Consider the following 16620-nt stretch of genomic DNA (forward strand, 5'->3'; position numbering starts at 1 on the left):
CTTGTGCCGATGGTGGTCGAGGCATGTGTCAGTACCAAGGCCCAGCACGTGTCGATGATGGTCGAAGTAACTGCTCGCACCAAGGCCCAGCACGTGCCGATGCTATTCGAGGCAATCGCCCGCATCAAGGCCTAGCATGTCCCAATGGTGTTTGAGGCAACCTCCCGCATTAGGGGCCATCTTCTGTCAATGGTGGTTGAGGCAAGTGCCCGCACCAAGGACCGACTTGTTCCGATGGTGCTCGAGGCAACCGCCCTCAGCAAGGCCCAGCATGTGCCGATGGTGTTCGAGGCAACCGCATGCACCAAGGACCATTTTTTATCAATGCTGATTGAGGCATGGCCCATGCCAATGGTGGTCCAGGCAAGTGCTTGTACCAATGGCTAGCTTGTGACGATGGTGGTCGAGGCATGTGCTCGCACCAAGGCCCAACACGTGCCGATGGTGGTCGAGGCATATGCCCGCACCAAGGCCCAACACGTGCCAATGGTGCTCGAGGCAACCTCTCACATCAAGGGCCATCTTCTATCGATGCTCATCGAGGCATGCATGTGTCGATGGTGCTCGAGGCAAGTGCCTGTACCAAGGGCCAGCTTGTGCTGATAGCGGTCGAGGCAAGTGCTTGTACCAAAAGGTAGCATGTGTCAACGATGGTCGATGCATGTGCCATCACCATGCACCATCATGTGTGGTTGATGGTCGAGGCCTTGGCTGAAGTTTGATTTTGAGCGATGGTGTACATGTTGGGCTCAGGCATGTGTTGGTGCCTTATTTTTTTTTCTCGGGGCACCATATCGGAGAACCTGACCGACAGCATTGGGGGTTCCAGCAATTGGGGGGTCGGGGGGTGTACGCATATGATGTGCGATGGGTGCTGGTACATGGCCCTTATATTGGCCCCCTATCCCTCAACAAACCTCAAGAACTTACACTCTCTTAAAGAGCATATGAGATTTTACAGGTTTACTGCCGGTAGCCATTCGAGTATCTGAAATGAGGACACTTTTTTCAAATGGTCACAAAACCTTTTACACTTCGAGTTTTTAGCTGAATTTTTTTATGCATGCAAAAAAAAAATACAAGGATCACGTATACCAAATTTGGGGCCAAAGCTCCTTCCAAAACAATTTTAAAAAATCCCGAACCGTAAAAAATTTTGAAAATCATGAAAAATAGAAAATGAGTCATCTTGCCATGAAACTTCACATGAAGGCTTAAGGAACCACTGTATGAATTTACAAGTCATAAAAATTACATTGGCATGGCAGATATATGAAGATGTGCCTAAACCCACCTACCACCTGATTATGGCATGCATGGTGCTCGGCTCGAGCTCAGGACACCCACGTGTGGTGTACGGGCACTAGGGAGTGCTCATGTGAATTCACAGGTCATAAAAATGGTATTGGCATGGCAAAAATATGAAGATGTGCCTAAACCCACCTACCACTCGGTCGTGGCGCGTATTGGTGCTCGGTCCAGGCTCAAGACACCCGCACGTGGTGCGTGGGCATTGGGGAGGGCTCATATGAATTCATGGGCCATAAAAATAGCTTTGGCATATGGAGTTCTTTCCCAGTCTAAGCTTCGATCGGACCGAGGGTTGTGGCAACAGGACCCGCAGTAGGATCGACAGCATGAAGAGGGGAAACCGATCGATCCTCAACTTGTGCATCCTGCCTCTCTGGCAGGCGTAGTGCCTGCCCACTTGTTTCGTAGGTTGATTTAGGCATACATAGTTCATTCCAGTCTAAGATCGGACCGGACTGAGGGTTGTGGTAGAAGGACTCACAGAAAGATCGGTAGCACGTAGAGGAGGATCGTGTAGATCCTCAGCTTACGTATCTTACCTCTCTGGTTGGCTAAGTGCCCGCACGCTCGTTTCATAGGTTGACTTAGGCATACAGAGTTCATTCCTAGTCTAAGCATTCATTCCCAGTCTAAGCTCGGATCAGACCAAGGGTTGGGGCAGCAAGACCCACAACATGCAGAGGGGGATTGGGCCGATCCTCGGCTTACGCGTCTACCTCTTTGGCCTGTTCAGTGCTCACACGCTCGTTTCGTGTGTTGACGTAGGCATATGGAGTTCATTCCCAATCTAAGCCCCAGTCAGACCGAGAGACCAGCATTAGGATCAACAACACGCAGAGGGGGATCGGGTCGATCCTCAGCTTGTTCATTTTGCGCCTCTGGCCAGCTCAGTGTCCGCATGCTCATTTCATGGGTTGACTTAGGGATATGGAGTTCATTCCTAGTCTAAGCCCCAGTCGGATCGTGGGACCTGCAGCAGGATCTGTAGCCCACTGAGGGTGATTGGGTCGATCCCTAGCTTACGAATTCTAGCTCTTTGGTCGGCTCAGTACCTGCACGGTTGTTTCATGGGTTGACTTAGGCATATGTAGTGCATTCCCAGTCTTGACCAACCAAGGGCTAGATGCTATCGACGACGTTTAGGGCAAGAACCAAGGGGGACCTGCAGCGGGATCCTTAGCTCACGCATCCTGCCCCTGTGGTTGGTTTAGTGCCCGCACGCTCATTTCATGGGCTGACTAGGGTGAGCAGAGTTCATTCCCAATCGAGACCAAGGGACAGAGTGCCCAGGTTTTGCCTAACCCCGGAGAGGGGTGACGTGAAAAGAAAGAAGGTCAACGATGAAAGGGGAGGGAGGGACGAACCGAAGTGACAAAGGGCTAAATCTCAATGGATCGTGGTAGCAAGGCCACTCTGTCACTTACAATACCCCATCACGTATTTAAGTCATCTATAAAGGATTTTACCCATCACTCGGTGGGAATTGAGCTTCAAAAAGGCCCGCGAGGCTCGTCCGTCGTGGGGGTGCACCTCCGGCATGTGCCCTTTGGGGCCATGAGACTCTACTATAGGTCAACAGTCGGTTGGTGGATAAGCACGTTGCTTCTAGCCCAGATTTTAACTTAGAGGTGTTCAGTCATAATCCAGTGCATGGTAGCTTCGCGCCATTAGCTTTTCAACCAAGCGTGATGACCAATTGTGCGAATCAATGGTTCCTCTCGTACTAGGTTGAATTACTATCATGATGTCGCCATCAGTAGGGTAAAACTAACCTGTCTTTCAATCATCTAAATCCAACTCACGTTCCCTATTTTATGGGTGAACAATCCAACACTTGGTGAATTCTACTTCACAATGATAGGAAGAGCCAATATCGAAGGATCAAAAAGCAACGTCACTATGAATGCTTGGCTGCCACAAGCCAGTTATCCCTGTGGTAACTTTTCTGACACCTCTCAAATCCCGAAGGTCTAAAGGATCGATAGGCCACGCTTTCATGGTTCATATTCATATTGGAAATCAGAATCAAATGAGCTTTTACGCTTTTGTTCTACATGAGATTTTTATTCTCATTGAGCTCATCTTAGGACACCTACGTTATCTTTTAACAGATGTCCCGTCCCAGCCAAACTCCCCACCTGACAATGTCTACCGCCTGGATCAACAGCCCAAGGTTGGCCTTGGGTCCAAAAAAAAAGGTCGTGCCCTACCTCCAATTCATGAAATAAGTAAAATAAAGTTAAAAGTAGTGGTATTTCAATTTCGCCGGGGGGTTCCCACTTATCCTACACCTCTCAAGTCGTTTCACAAAGTCGGACTAGAGTCAAGCTCAACAGGGTCTTCTTTCCTCACTAATTCTATCAAGCTCGTTCCCTTGGCTATGGTTTCGTTGGATAGTAGATAGGGACAGTGGGAATCTCGTTAATCCATTCATGTGCGTCACTAATTAGATGACGAGGCATTTGGCTACCTTAAGAGAGTCATAGTTACTCTCGCTGTTTACCTGTGCTTGGTTGAATTTCTTCACTTTAACATTCAGAGCACTGGGTAGAAATCACATTGCATGAGCATCCATAGGGACCATCATAACGCTTTGTTTTAATTAAATAGTCAGATACCCCTTTTTCATATCAGTTCTAAGTCGACTGTTCATCACCCGAAAAAGGCCCCCGAGGGAGCCGTTCCCAATCCGTCCCTCGACTGGCACATGATGACCTACTCTCACCACGAGAGTAGCTTGAACAGTGCACCGACAACCGATGGGTTTGGGCCTAGGACCTCTGTTCCCAACCCTCAGAGCCAATCTTTTTTTCAAGGTTATGGATCCATTTTGTCGACTTCCCTTGCCTACATTGTTCATCAACCTTAGGCTATTCACCTTGGAGACCTGATGCGATTATGAGTAGGACCGAGCACAGACGGCACTCGATCCTTTGGATTTTCAAGGGCTATCGAGGGTGCACTGGACACCATGCGACATGCGGTGCTCTTTCGACCATTGGACCCTACCTTCGACTAAGTCATTTCTAGATGTGCCTAAACCCACCTACCCCCCGATCGTGGCACGTATAGTGCTCGGCTTGGGCTCAAGACACCCGCGTGTGGTGTTTGGGCACTGGGGAGTGCTTATGTGAATTCACATGCCATAAAAATGGTATTGGCATGATAGAAATATGAAGATGTCCCTAAACCCACCTACCACCCGATCGTGGCACGCATTGGTGCTCGGCTCGGGCTCAGGACACCCACGCATGGTGCGCGGGAGTTGGGGAGGGCTTATATGAATTCATGGCCCACAAAAATGGCTTTGGCATATGGAGTTCATTCCCAATCTAAGCTCTGATCAGACCGAGGGTTGTGGCAGCAAGATCGACAGCAAACAGAAGGAAACCCGACCAATCTTCAGCTTGCGCATCCTGCCTCTCTGTTCGACATAGTGCCCGCCCGCTTGTTTCGTAGGTTGACTTAGGTATACAAAGTTCATTCTCAGTTTAAGATCGAACCGAACCGAGGGTTGTGGTAGTAGGACTTGCAGCAAGATCGGTAGTAAGCAGAGGGGGACTGGGCTGATCCTCAGCTTGCGCATCCTACCTCTTTGGTCGACTTAGTGCCCGCACCCTCATTTTATGGGTTGACTTAGGCAAACGAAGTTTATTCCCTATTTAAGCATACGGAGTTCATTCACAGTTTAAGCTCAGACTGAACCAAGGGTTGAGGCAGCAGGATCGACAGCACGTAAAAGAGAACTGAGTCGATCCTTGACTTGCACATCCTACCTCTATGGCCGGCTCAGTGCCCGCACACTTGTTTCATGGGTTGACTTAGGCATACAGAGTTCATTCCCAGTCTAAGCCACAGTCGTATCGAGGGACCTGCAGCAGGATCAGCATCACCCAAAGAGGGATCAGGCCGATCCTTGGCTTGCGCATTCTGTCTCTCTGGTCAGCTCAGCACCCGCACGTTCATTTTATGGGTTGACTTAGGCATACAGAGTTTATTCCTAGTCTAAGCCCCAGCCAGACCGAGGGATTTACAGCAGGATCCGTAGCACATCGAAGGGGACTGGGTCGATCCCTAGCTTGCGCATTCTAGCTCTCCGGCCAGCTTAGTGCCCGCACACTTGTTTTGTGGGTTGACTTAGGCATACATAGTGCATTCCCAGTCTTGACCAACCAAGGGCCAGATGCTATCGATGCCATTTGGGGCAACAACCAAGAGGGACCTGTAGCGGGATCCTTGGCTCGTGCATCTTGCCCCTGTGGTTGGTTTAGTGCCCGTACGCTCGTTTTATGGGCTGATTGGGGCGAGTGGAGTTTGTTCTCGGTCGGGACCAAGGGACAGAGGGCTCTGGGTCATGCCCAACCTCAAAGGGGGGCAACATGAAAAGAAAAAAAGTCAGTGGGGGAAAGGGAGGGAGGGATGAATCGAAGCGACAAATGGCTGAATCTCAGTGGATCTGGGTGAATCAATGGTTCCTCTCGTACTAGGTTGAATTACTATCGTGACGCCGCCATCAGTAGGGTAAAACTAACCTATCTCACGATGGTCTAAACCCAGCTCACGTTCCCTATTGGTGGGTGAACAATCCAACACTTGGTGAATTCTGCTTCACAATGATAGGAAGAGCCAACATTGAAGGATCAAAAAGCAACGTCGCTATGAACGCTTGGCTGCCACAAGCCAGTTATCCCTGTGGTAACTTTTTTGACACCTCTAACTTCAAATCTCGAAGGTTTAAAAGATCGATGGGCCATGCTTTCACGGTTTGTATTCATACTAGAAATCAGAATCAAACGAGCTTTTACCCTTTTGTTCCACATGAGATTTCTATTCTCGTTGAGCTTATCTTAGGACACCTATGTTATCTTTTAACAGATGTGTCGACCCAGCCAAACTTTTCACCTGACAATGTCTTTCACCCAGATCCACCGGTCGAGGTCGACCTTGGGTCCAAAAGAAGGGGTCGTACCCCACCTCCAATTCACAGAGTAAGTAAAATAACGTTAAAAGTAGTGGTATTTCAATTTCACCCCAGGGCTCTCATTTATCCTACACCTCTCAAGTCATTTCACAAAGTCAGACTAGAGTCAAGCTCAACAAGGTTTTTTTTCCCTATTGATTCCACCAAGCTCGTTCCCTTGGCTGTGGTTTCGCTTGATAGTAGCCAGGGATAGTGGGAATCTCGATAATCCATTCATGCATGTCCCCAATTAGATGATGAGGCATTTGGCTACCTTAAGAGAGTTATAGTTACTCCTGCCGTTTACCCATGCTTGGTTGAATTTCTTCACTTTGACATTCAAAGCACTGGGAAGAAAATCACATTGTGTGAGCATTCGCAGGGACCATCGCAATGCTTTGTTTAATTAAACAGTCAGATTCCCCTTGTTCGTACCAATTTTGAGTCGACTGTTCGTCACCCGGGGAAGGCCCCTGAGGGAGCCATTCCCAGTCCATCCCTCGGTTGGCACGCGATGACCCGCTCTTGAACAGTGCACTAGCAGGTGATAGGTTCGAGACTGGGACCCCCGTGCCCAGCCTTCAGAACCAATCTTTTTTTTGAGGTTACGAATCCATTTTACCGACTTCCCTTGCCTACATTGTTCCATCGACCAGAGGCTGTTCACCTTGGAGACCTGATGCGGTTATGAGTATGACTAGGCCCGGACAACACTCGATCCTCCAAATTTTCAAAGGCTACCTTTTTCAAGGGACTTGGGCCCGGTCTGCTACTGAGAACCCTTGTCCACACTACAATTGGGATGTCGGGGGCACCCGATTCTCAAGTTGGACTCTTCCTCGGTTTGCTCGCCGTTACTAGGGGAATCTTGGTAAGTTTCTTTTCATCTGTTTATTGATATGCTTAAACTCAGTGAGTGATCCTGCCTGACCTAGGGTCACGACTCAAGTATTGATCGAACAATGCAGGGGGTCTGACAGGGTCCAGATGGACAACAAGCACGCGTCACCAGGGATGAGGCACATCGAGAGCTCTACCATTGATGGTCACGGCGCTGTCTTTGTCGGGGACTCATTTTTGGGCCAACTGCAATTGACGGGATCACGGGAGGCCATCTTTCACCCGCCTCCTTCCCCCGGAGCCCAATGGGAGGGGGGCAATGGTGCATAACACCCAGGCAGGCGTGCCCTCGTCCTAATGGCTTGGGGTGCAACTTGTGTTCAAAGACTCGATGGTTCACGAGATTCTACAATTCACACCAAGTATCACATTTCACTACATTCTTCATCGATGCGAGAGCCAAGATATCTGTTGCTGAGAGTTGTTTCATTTTTTCATGACAAAAAGAATCGCGACGTCGCCCACACACGGCATCGGTGCGCGCGCTTCATTTTTATTTCTATTCCTTGGCGTTATTTGCGTCGGGGGTTCATTGTTCAGCAGGGAGAGAGATGATGTCGATCATTTCACCCCACCCGGTAGGGGGCACGAAGCGACCATCACACTCACCCAGGGTCGAAAGGGGCTCGGGGCATGGGGGCATCCTCGCCCCCTCGGTGTTTCGTTAACGCGTCCGTGGGTTGTCCATCGAGTGGGCTTTCATGGGTGATCCTTCCACAAGTTCACCTATAGAAACCTTGTTACGACTTCTCCTTCCTCTAAATGATAAGGTTCACTGGACTTCTCATGACGTCGTGGGTGGTGAACCGTCCACGTTGTCACGATCCAAACACTTCACTGGACCATTCAATCGGTAGAAGCAAAGGGCGGTGTGTACAGAGGACAAGGACATAGTCAACTCGAGCTGATGACTTGCACTTACTAGGAATTCCTCGTTGAAGACCAACAATTGCAATGATCTATCCCCATCATGATGAAATTTCAAAGATTACCCGGGCCTGTTGGCCTAGGCTATAGACTAGTTGAATACATCAGTGTAGCACGCGTGCGGCCTAGAACATCTAAGGGCATCACAGACCTGTTATTGCCTTAAACTTCCTTGGTCTAAGCTGCCATAGTCCCTCTAAAAAACTAGCCATGAAGGATCACCTCTGCATAGCTAGTTAGCAGGCTAAAGTCTCGTTTGTTAACGGAATTAACCAAACAAATCACTCCACCAACTAAGAACGATCATGCACCACCACCCATAGAATCAAGAAAGAGCTCTCAGTCTATCAATCCTTACTATGTCTAGACCTGATAAGTTTCCTCGTGTTGAGTCAAATTAAGCCACAGGCTACACTCTTGGTGGTGCCCTTTCGTCAATTGCTTTAAGTTTCAGCCTTGCGACCATACTCCCCCCGAAACTGAAAGACTTTGATTTCTCATAAGGTGCCGATGGACTACTAAAAGTAACATCCATCGATCCCTGATCGGCATCATTTATGGTTGAGACTAGGATGGTATCTGATCATTTTCAAGCACCTAACTTTCGTTCTTGATTAATGAAAACATCCTTGGCAAATGCTTTTGCAGTTGTTCATCTTTCATAAATCCAAGAATTTCACCTCTGACTATGAAATATGAATGCCTTCAACTGTCCCTGTTAATCATTACTCTGATCCCGAAGGCCAACACAATAGGACTAAAATCCTATGATGTTATCCCATGCTAATGTATACAAGCGTAGGTCTGCTTTGAGCACTCTAATTTTTTCAAAGTAATAGCACCAGAGGAACAACCCAAGCAATTAAGTCCAGGAGTGCATCATCGGTAGTAGGGATGAGTAGACCGATGCTCACCATGAAGTGGATCGAACGACCCAACCCTAGTTCCAACTACGAACTTTTTAACTATAACAACTTAAATATATGCTATTGGAGTTGGAATTACCGTGGCTGCTGGCACCAGACTTGCCCTCCAATGGATCCTCCTTAAGGGATTTAGATTGTACTCATTCCAATTACCAGACTCATAGAGCCCAATACTGTTATTTATTCTTATTACCTCTATATGTCAGGATTGGGTAATTTGCACGCCTACTGCCTTTCTTAGATGTGGTAGCCGTTTCTCAAGCTCCCTCTCTGGAATTAAACCCTAATTCTTCGTCACCCGTCACCACCATAGTAGGCCACTATCCTACCATCAAAAGTTGATAAGGTAAAATTTTGAATGATGCGTCACCGACACAAAGGTCGTGCGATCCATAGAGTTATCATGAATCATCAGAGCAACAGGCATAGCCCGCATCGACCTTTTATCTAATAAATGCATCCCTTCTAGAAGTTAGGGTTTGTTGCACGTATTAGCTCTAAAATTACTATGATTATCCGAGTGGTAGATACCATCAAACAAACTATAACTGATTAAATGAGCCATTCATAGTTTCACAGTCTGAATTAGTTCATACTTACACATATAGGGCTTAATCTTTGAGACAAGCATATGACTACTGGCAGGATCAACCAAGTACCATTCTTTCGAGATGTTGGCACTGCGTGGGCCTCGACGCACCAATTGAGTGACGGAGAGAGCCCAACAGTGAGCTCAAGTGTCGTGCGTGTCGAGCACGTGAAATGCATAGCATTGGACGAACGGGGGCTGAAAGCCTGCCTTCGTTAAACATTCCACATCCGAGAGAACGATCGAATATCAGTGCACCAATACGGCCACGAAGGATTAGGTGGCACGTATGGGACACCGACCACGATTGACATCTGACTCATAGCCTCTCAAGACATGAGATGGATGAGGGATGGTGAGACATTCGACTTTCATCGATTCAGGTATACAGCATTGGATCCCGATCGTGCCCCCTAGGTACAATGATCACATGGGGGTAGATTGAAGAGGATGATGGGTTGACAGTTTAATGCATCGAGCATGGAGCCTGCCAACACGCACAACCATAGCACCACTTATATGCCAATTGCGTACAAGTGGCAGCATCCACGCGCGTCAGTCCACAACCCACATGATTGATTACTCGATGAACGAGCAGAGGAAATGACGTGTGAGGCCATGCCACAACCACTTGGCACGAGAAAAACACAAGCAAGGGCCACGAGACTGCCCCTGCCATCCTACAGGCAACAACAGTGCGATACCACTAATGCTTGGCCTAGCCGGGATCGCACGAGTGAGCTCTGCTGACACCACCCTAAGGGGACGTTGCTCAATTCAGGGACTTGTTCATAAGGTCTTGGGCAACATTGGCTGCATACACGGCCTCGTAGAGGCCAAGGCATTTTTGTGGTCGATGAGAAAGGATCGCAAGATCGTCAAATATCGAGAGACTTGGTCGGGCCAAGCCCACAACCATAGCTTCTGCTTGCACCACCCCAGGGAGCCGTTGCCTAATTTAAGGACTTGGTCTGAGGTCTAAGGTAGCATCCACCATGTGCACGGGTTCGAGCTTGGCTCCTCTTTTTCGTATGCACACCAATCGATCGAGGCCATGGGCACCTACCGGTCAGCGGAGCAACCAGTCGTCAGACAAAATGATCGAAAGGCATGCACGCCCTGTATTTTGCTCGAGGGACGTTGCCCTAGGTGTACGCAATGGGAGGCCCATCACGCACACCTACTCCCTCCATTGGGAGTAGAGGGGTGTCAGACCACCACCCCCTAAAGAGCATTAGAGAATTTACAGATATGCTATCAGTAGATGTTAAAGTGTCTAAAACGGAGACATTTTTTTCAACATAGGCATATCCCGCATCGAGGGTGAGCAGGTGTCGATGGTGGTTGAGGCATGTGCCTGCACCAAAGGCCAGTGTGTGCCGATGGTGTTCAATGCGACTGCCTGCACCAAGGGCCATCTTCTGTCAATGCTGATTGAGGTAGGTGCCCGCACTGGTTCCAGCTAGTGCACATGCTGATTGAGGCATGCATGCACCGATGGTGGTCAAGGCATCTGCCCGTACTGAGGCCAGCATGTGCTAATGGTGTTTGAGGCAACCGCCCACACCATGGGCCATCTTCTATTGATACTGATCGAGGCATGGCACGTGTCAATGGTGATCTAGGTAGAGGTTGAGGCCCGCATGCTAGGCACACTAGTAGGTATTTCACGCAAGGCCTAGGAGACAAGACCAGAATGCTCGCCTAGCTTACAGGCCAGCCCGTGAGGCCAAAGCCTGCCCTACACGCTACCCGTACCATATCTAAAGGGGCCCAAGGTGGGATATACGTAAGTGAATCTTTTGAAAGCTTGCAGGATCAGTAGGAGCCTCCTGGCTGATTTGGTTGACCCTAGAATTCAGGAGTTAGAATCCTGATTGATTGTAATTTTTTTAATTCTTTGATTTTAGCCTTGATTCTAGGGATATTGCCATTAAGTGTAGCTGGAGCCTCAACTATAAATAGAGGGCTACTCCACCCTCATTTGTACACCATCAAACACTTCTGTTTCAGTGAATACAGAGCATATTTCCAGCATTCTACCTTGTTATCTTGTTTCTCTTTAACTTGCGTAATCAGCCCTTCCCATTTTTCTAGTGCCCGTACACTTGTGTTTTAGGCTGACTTAGGCATAAAGGAAGAGATTCCAAGCCTAAAGACACAAGGATTCTAAGTCTAAGGTCAGATCCCATGACAGTTGGTATCAGAGCAAGTTCGATTCTGCATGTTTGTGTTGTGTAGGTTAGATCAAGATTGTGGAGATGGCACCCCAAAGCGATGTTGCTAGCTAACAACTAGAGGCCCAGGAGTAGGGGTATAGAAGAGGCAGAAAAGCCAGTTCAAGAGATAAATGGTCTACCATGGACAGTAGGCTGGCCAAAGTGGAGGTGACGATGAGTGACATGAAGGAGAAGCTTAAAAAAGTGGAGACTCACACTGCATCGCTAGACTCCAAAGGGAAGGAGATCCAAGGTGAGCTACAAGCTACTCTCAATAAAGGCATGGACGTGATCACCCAAAAGAATGAGGCCTTGAAGGCTGAAGTGATGACCTTGCACGATGGCATAAAGGCCATGTGCCAACGGATGGAGGAGCTTGCTAGTGAGCTCGTTGCTTGTAAGATTGCCATTGGGAATGACATGTTTGTTAGAGTGTCTAAGTCCAGGATGGATGTCTCGAAGCCTAAAGAGTTCAAAGGAACTAGGGCGACCAAGGAAGTAGACAACTACATATGGGGTATGGAGTAGTATTTCCAAGCCATGGGCATGCAGGACGAGACAATAAAGGTAAGCACTGCTACTATGTATCTCACTGATGTAGCCTTATTGTGGTGGAGATGCAGGTGTGATGATGTTAGGCATGGAAGCACCACGATTGGAACCTAGGCAGAGTTCCAAAAAGAGTTTAGAGAGCAATTTTACCCGGAGTATACAGATGATGAAGCGTAGGTAAAATTACGCAAGCTGAGCTAGTAAGGAGACATATTCTTTGAATTGATGCTATAGATCTCGGATCTAGGCAAGAATGATGCCTTATTTGTTTTCATGGATGGGCTGAAGCTGTGGGTGAAGCATGAGCTACAACGGAGGGGAGTTCATGACTTGGTTAAAGCCATGACTACTATTGAGTCCTTGATAGAGTTTAAACCTTTAAACAAGTTCGAGTTTTCCAAGCCTAAGGGTAAGGGTAGGGATGGTAGGGACCAAAAGAAATAGTCCAAGGGGAAGGACCGTGACCTAGAGTCCAAGGATGGGGATCGAGACCGTTCAACCAAAGATGGTGAGAGGAAGCCACCAGCAGGTAAGTGGAAAGCAAAGAGGGATCGAGAGCCACTAACATGCTACCTATGTGGAGGGAGCCACATAGCATACAATTGCCCACAAAAGGCCAAGCTGGCTGTTATAAATAAGGAGTCTGACGAGGAGCCAGAGACAAGGGCAGCAAAGCTTGGGTCGTTGGTGCTCAATGCTATCTAGAGTAAGAGGAGCCACAAACTAAAGAGCTTGATGTTTATGGATGTAATGGTTGCGAGTCAGAAGGTGAGCACACTAGTGGACACAAGTGCCTCACATCTTTTTGTTTTAGGTGATAGAGCTTGAAAGCTCAGACTAAAGGTGCAAAAAGGGACCTGTACCATTAAAATGGTGAACTTTAAAAAGGTTCTAGCCATTGGAGTAGCACGGGGAGTGGAGTTATAGCTTGGAGACTGGAAAGGCAAGGAGACCATAGAGGTAATACCCCTTGATGACTATGAGTTTGTGATTGGGTTGGATTTCCTCGTTCGAATTAATGCCCTCCTTGTGCCTTTTGCCAATTGTATTTGCATCCTGGATGCACGGTGCCAATGCCTAGTGCCATTAAGGAGAGGGTCTAGAGTTGGGTCGCAGGTGGTGTCAACCATCCAATTTACCAAGGTAATAAGTAAAGAAGAAGACACCTTCTTGGTAGCCCTAAAGTATGATGAGCTAAGGGAAAAAGAGACCGAGTCATCCTTGGAGGTGCTAAAAGTGCTAAAGACCTTTAGTGAAGACTTATCTTATGTGCCAACCGAACAAGGTGGAGCTCAAGAAACCAGGCGGTCTCTTGGAGCCATTACCAGTGCCAGAGCAACCATGGGATAGTGTTTCTCTGGACTTTATAGCCGATCTACCCAAATCAAAGGGGTTTGGAAGCATCATGGTAGTAGTGGACAGGTTTTCCAAGTATGAAATCTTTATTCCAGCAACCAAAGAGTGCCTAGTCAAGAAAACAGCTCGATTGTTCCTAAAGAACATGGTTAAGTACTAGGGAGTGCCGAGGACCATTGTTAGTGATCGGGACAGGTATTTCACGGGTAGGTTTTGGACTGAGTTGTTCAAGCTGTTAGGGTCAGACTTGAACTTTTCCACTAGCATCCATCTATAGATCGATGGGCAGACTAAGCATGTGAATGGACTATTGGAGGTCTACCTCAGGCATTATGTGAGTGCCATACAAAGGGACTAGCCAAAGCTGCTAGATGTTGCACAATTTTCCTACAACTTGCAAAGGAGCGAGGTAACAAACCAGAACCTATTTGAGGTTGTGACAGGGCAACAACCACTAACACCCGATTCGATGGCTGCAGGTTATACAGGGTCAAATCCAGTAGCATACAAGTTTGCCAAGGCATGGCAAGAGCAAACTAACTTGGCCAGAGTTTGTCTACATAAGGCGAAAAAGAGGTCGAAGAAGTGGGCAGACCAAAATAGGCGGGATGTGCAGTTTCAGGTTGGAGACTTGGTGTTGGTGAAGCTATATCCCATTGTACGCCACAGAGGGCTACACAAAGGCCTAGTTCAGAGTTGTGAGGGACCTTTTCAAGTAGTTAAGAGGGTAGGCAAGGTTGCTTACAAGTTGGATATGCCACCTAAGCTGAGGGTACACCCGATGTTTCACATAATCATGCTCAAGCCGTTCCATAAGGATAAGGGAGATCCAAGATAGGCAAAGTCAAAGTGTGTGCCATTAGGAACAAGGGCCTCATATGAGAGGGAGGTCCACAGCATCATAGCTGATCGAAAGGTGAGATAAAAAAACTATCAACCAAGACAAGAGTACTTGGTACGCTGGAAGAGACTTCCAGACAGTGAGGCGAGCTAGGAACTAGTAGAGGACTTATGGCAGTTCGGGGACCAAATCAGGTAGTAGCATGCAGAAGACACAATGAGGGTGTTGCATAATCAGGTGGGGGAGAATGTCATGCCCTGGGCAGGCACGCCAGGCACATCAAATGCACCAGCATGTGAGCCAGATGTTGAGGCTCACACATTAGGTGGCTGGTAGGTATTTCATGCAAGGCCTAGGAGACAAGGCCAGAACGCTCACCCAGCTTACAGGCCAGCCCGTTAGGCCAAGGCCTGGCCTGGAAGCTACCCTCACCATATCCAGAGAGGCCCAAGGTGGGAGATACGTAAGTGAATCTTTTGGAAGCTTGTAAGATCAGCAGGAACCTCTTGGTAGATTTGGTTGACCCTAGAATTTAGGAGTTAGAATCCTGATTGATTGTAATCTTTGTAATTCCTTGACTTTAGCCTTTATTCTAGAGATATTGCCATTAAGTGTAGCTGGAGCCCCAGCTATAAATAGAGGGCTGTTCCACCCTCATTTGTACACCATCAAACACTTCTGTTTTCAGTGAATATAGAGCATATTTCCAACATTCTACGTAATCAGCCCTTCCCATTGTTCTAGTGCCTGCACGCTTGTGTTTTAGGTTGACGTAGGCATAAAGGAGGAGATTCCAAGCCTAAGGCCGCACGAATTATGAGTTTAAGGTCAGAGCCCGTGACACCTGCACCAAGGCCTAGCACGTGCTGATGGTGTTCAAGGTAACTGCCTGCACCAAGGCCCAGCATGTGCTGATGGTGTTCGATGCAACCGCCTGCACCAGAGGCCATCTTTTGCCAATGGTGATTGAGGTAGCCGCTTACGCCAAGGCCCAGCATGTACCGATGGTGTTCGATGCAACCGTCTGCACAAGGGGCCATCTTCTACCGATAGTGATAGAGACAGCCGCTTACACTAAGGCCCAGCATGTGCCGATGGTGTTCCATGCAACTGCCCACACTAGGGGCCATCTTCTACCATTAGTGGTTGAGGTAAGTGCCCGCACCAAGGCCCAGAATGTGCCGATGGAGTTCAAGGCAACTGTCGGCACCAGGGGCCATCTTCTATCGATGGTGATCGAGGCAACCACCTGCACTAGAGGCCATCTTCTACCGAAGGTGGTCGAGGCAAGTGCCCACACCATAGGCCGACTTGTGCCGATGGTGCTCGAGAGAACCACCTGTACCAAGGCCTAACATGTGTCGATGGAGTTTGAGGCAATCAAACGCACTAGGGACCATCTTCTATCGATGCTGATTGAGGTATGGCACGTGTCGATGGTGGTCCAGGCAAGTGCCCGTACCAATGGCCAGCTTGTGATGATGGTGGTCGAGGCATGTGCCCGCACCAAGGCCCAACACGTGTCAATGGTGCTTGAGGCAACCGCCCACACCAAAGGCCATCTTTTGTCGATGCTCATCAAGGTAAGCGCCTGTACTAAAGGCCAGCTTATGCCGATGGTGGTCGAGGCAAGTGCCCGTATCAAAGGATAGCTTGTGTCGATAATGAGCGATGCATGTGCCATCACCATGCACCATTATGTGCCGTTGATGGTGCTGCATTTTTTTTTGCCTGAGGCACCATTTTCGGAGAACCTGGTCGGAGCATCGTCGGAGAACCTGACCAACGACATTGGGGGTTCCGACGATTGGGGGGGCCAGGGGGTGTGCGCACATGATGTGCAATGGGTACTGGTACTCGGCCCTTATATTGGCCCTCTATCCCTCAACAAACCTCAAGAACTCACACCCCCTTAAAGAGCATATGAGGTTTTATGCCAGTAGCCATTCAAGTGTTTGAAATGGGGACACTTTTTTCAAATGGTCATAAAATCTTCTACACTTCGAGTTTTTGGCTGAATTTTTTTGGACATGCTAAGA

General features: G+C 48.4%; 1 non-coding gene and 3 pseudogenes across 1 annotated transcript; all 4 read right to left on the reverse strand.

The window, feature by feature from the left end:
* Positions 1 to 2671: 2671 nt before the first annotated feature.
* On the reverse strand, positions 2672 to 4172 carry LOC149517738 (25S ribosomal RNA; annotated as a pseudogene).
* Positions 4173 to 5730: 1558 nt separating this feature from the next.
* On the reverse strand, positions 5731 to 7211 carry LOC149517739 (25S ribosomal RNA; annotated as a pseudogene).
* A 227-nt stretch (positions 7212 to 7438) lies between these two features.
* LOC149517740 (5.8S ribosomal RNA) lies at positions 7439 to 7594 on the reverse strand. Its single transcript, XR_016344714.1, has one exon. It is a non-coding gene; the product is annotated as a 5.8S ribosomal RNA (ribosomal RNA).
* A 280-nt stretch (positions 7595 to 7874) lies between these two features.
* LOC149517741 (18S ribosomal RNA) lies at positions 7875 to 9682 on the reverse strand (annotated as a pseudogene).
* Positions 9683 to 16620: the final 6938 nt, after the last annotated feature.

Source organism: Durio zibethinus, chromosome 8 (assembly GCF_047325235.1).
Source record: "Durio zibethinus cultivar Kanyao isolate XHJ-2024 chromosome 8, ASM4732523v1, whole genome shotgun sequence".
Taxonomy (NCBI): domain Eukaryota; kingdom Viridiplantae; phylum Streptophyta; class Magnoliopsida; order Malvales; family Malvaceae; genus Durio; species Durio zibethinus.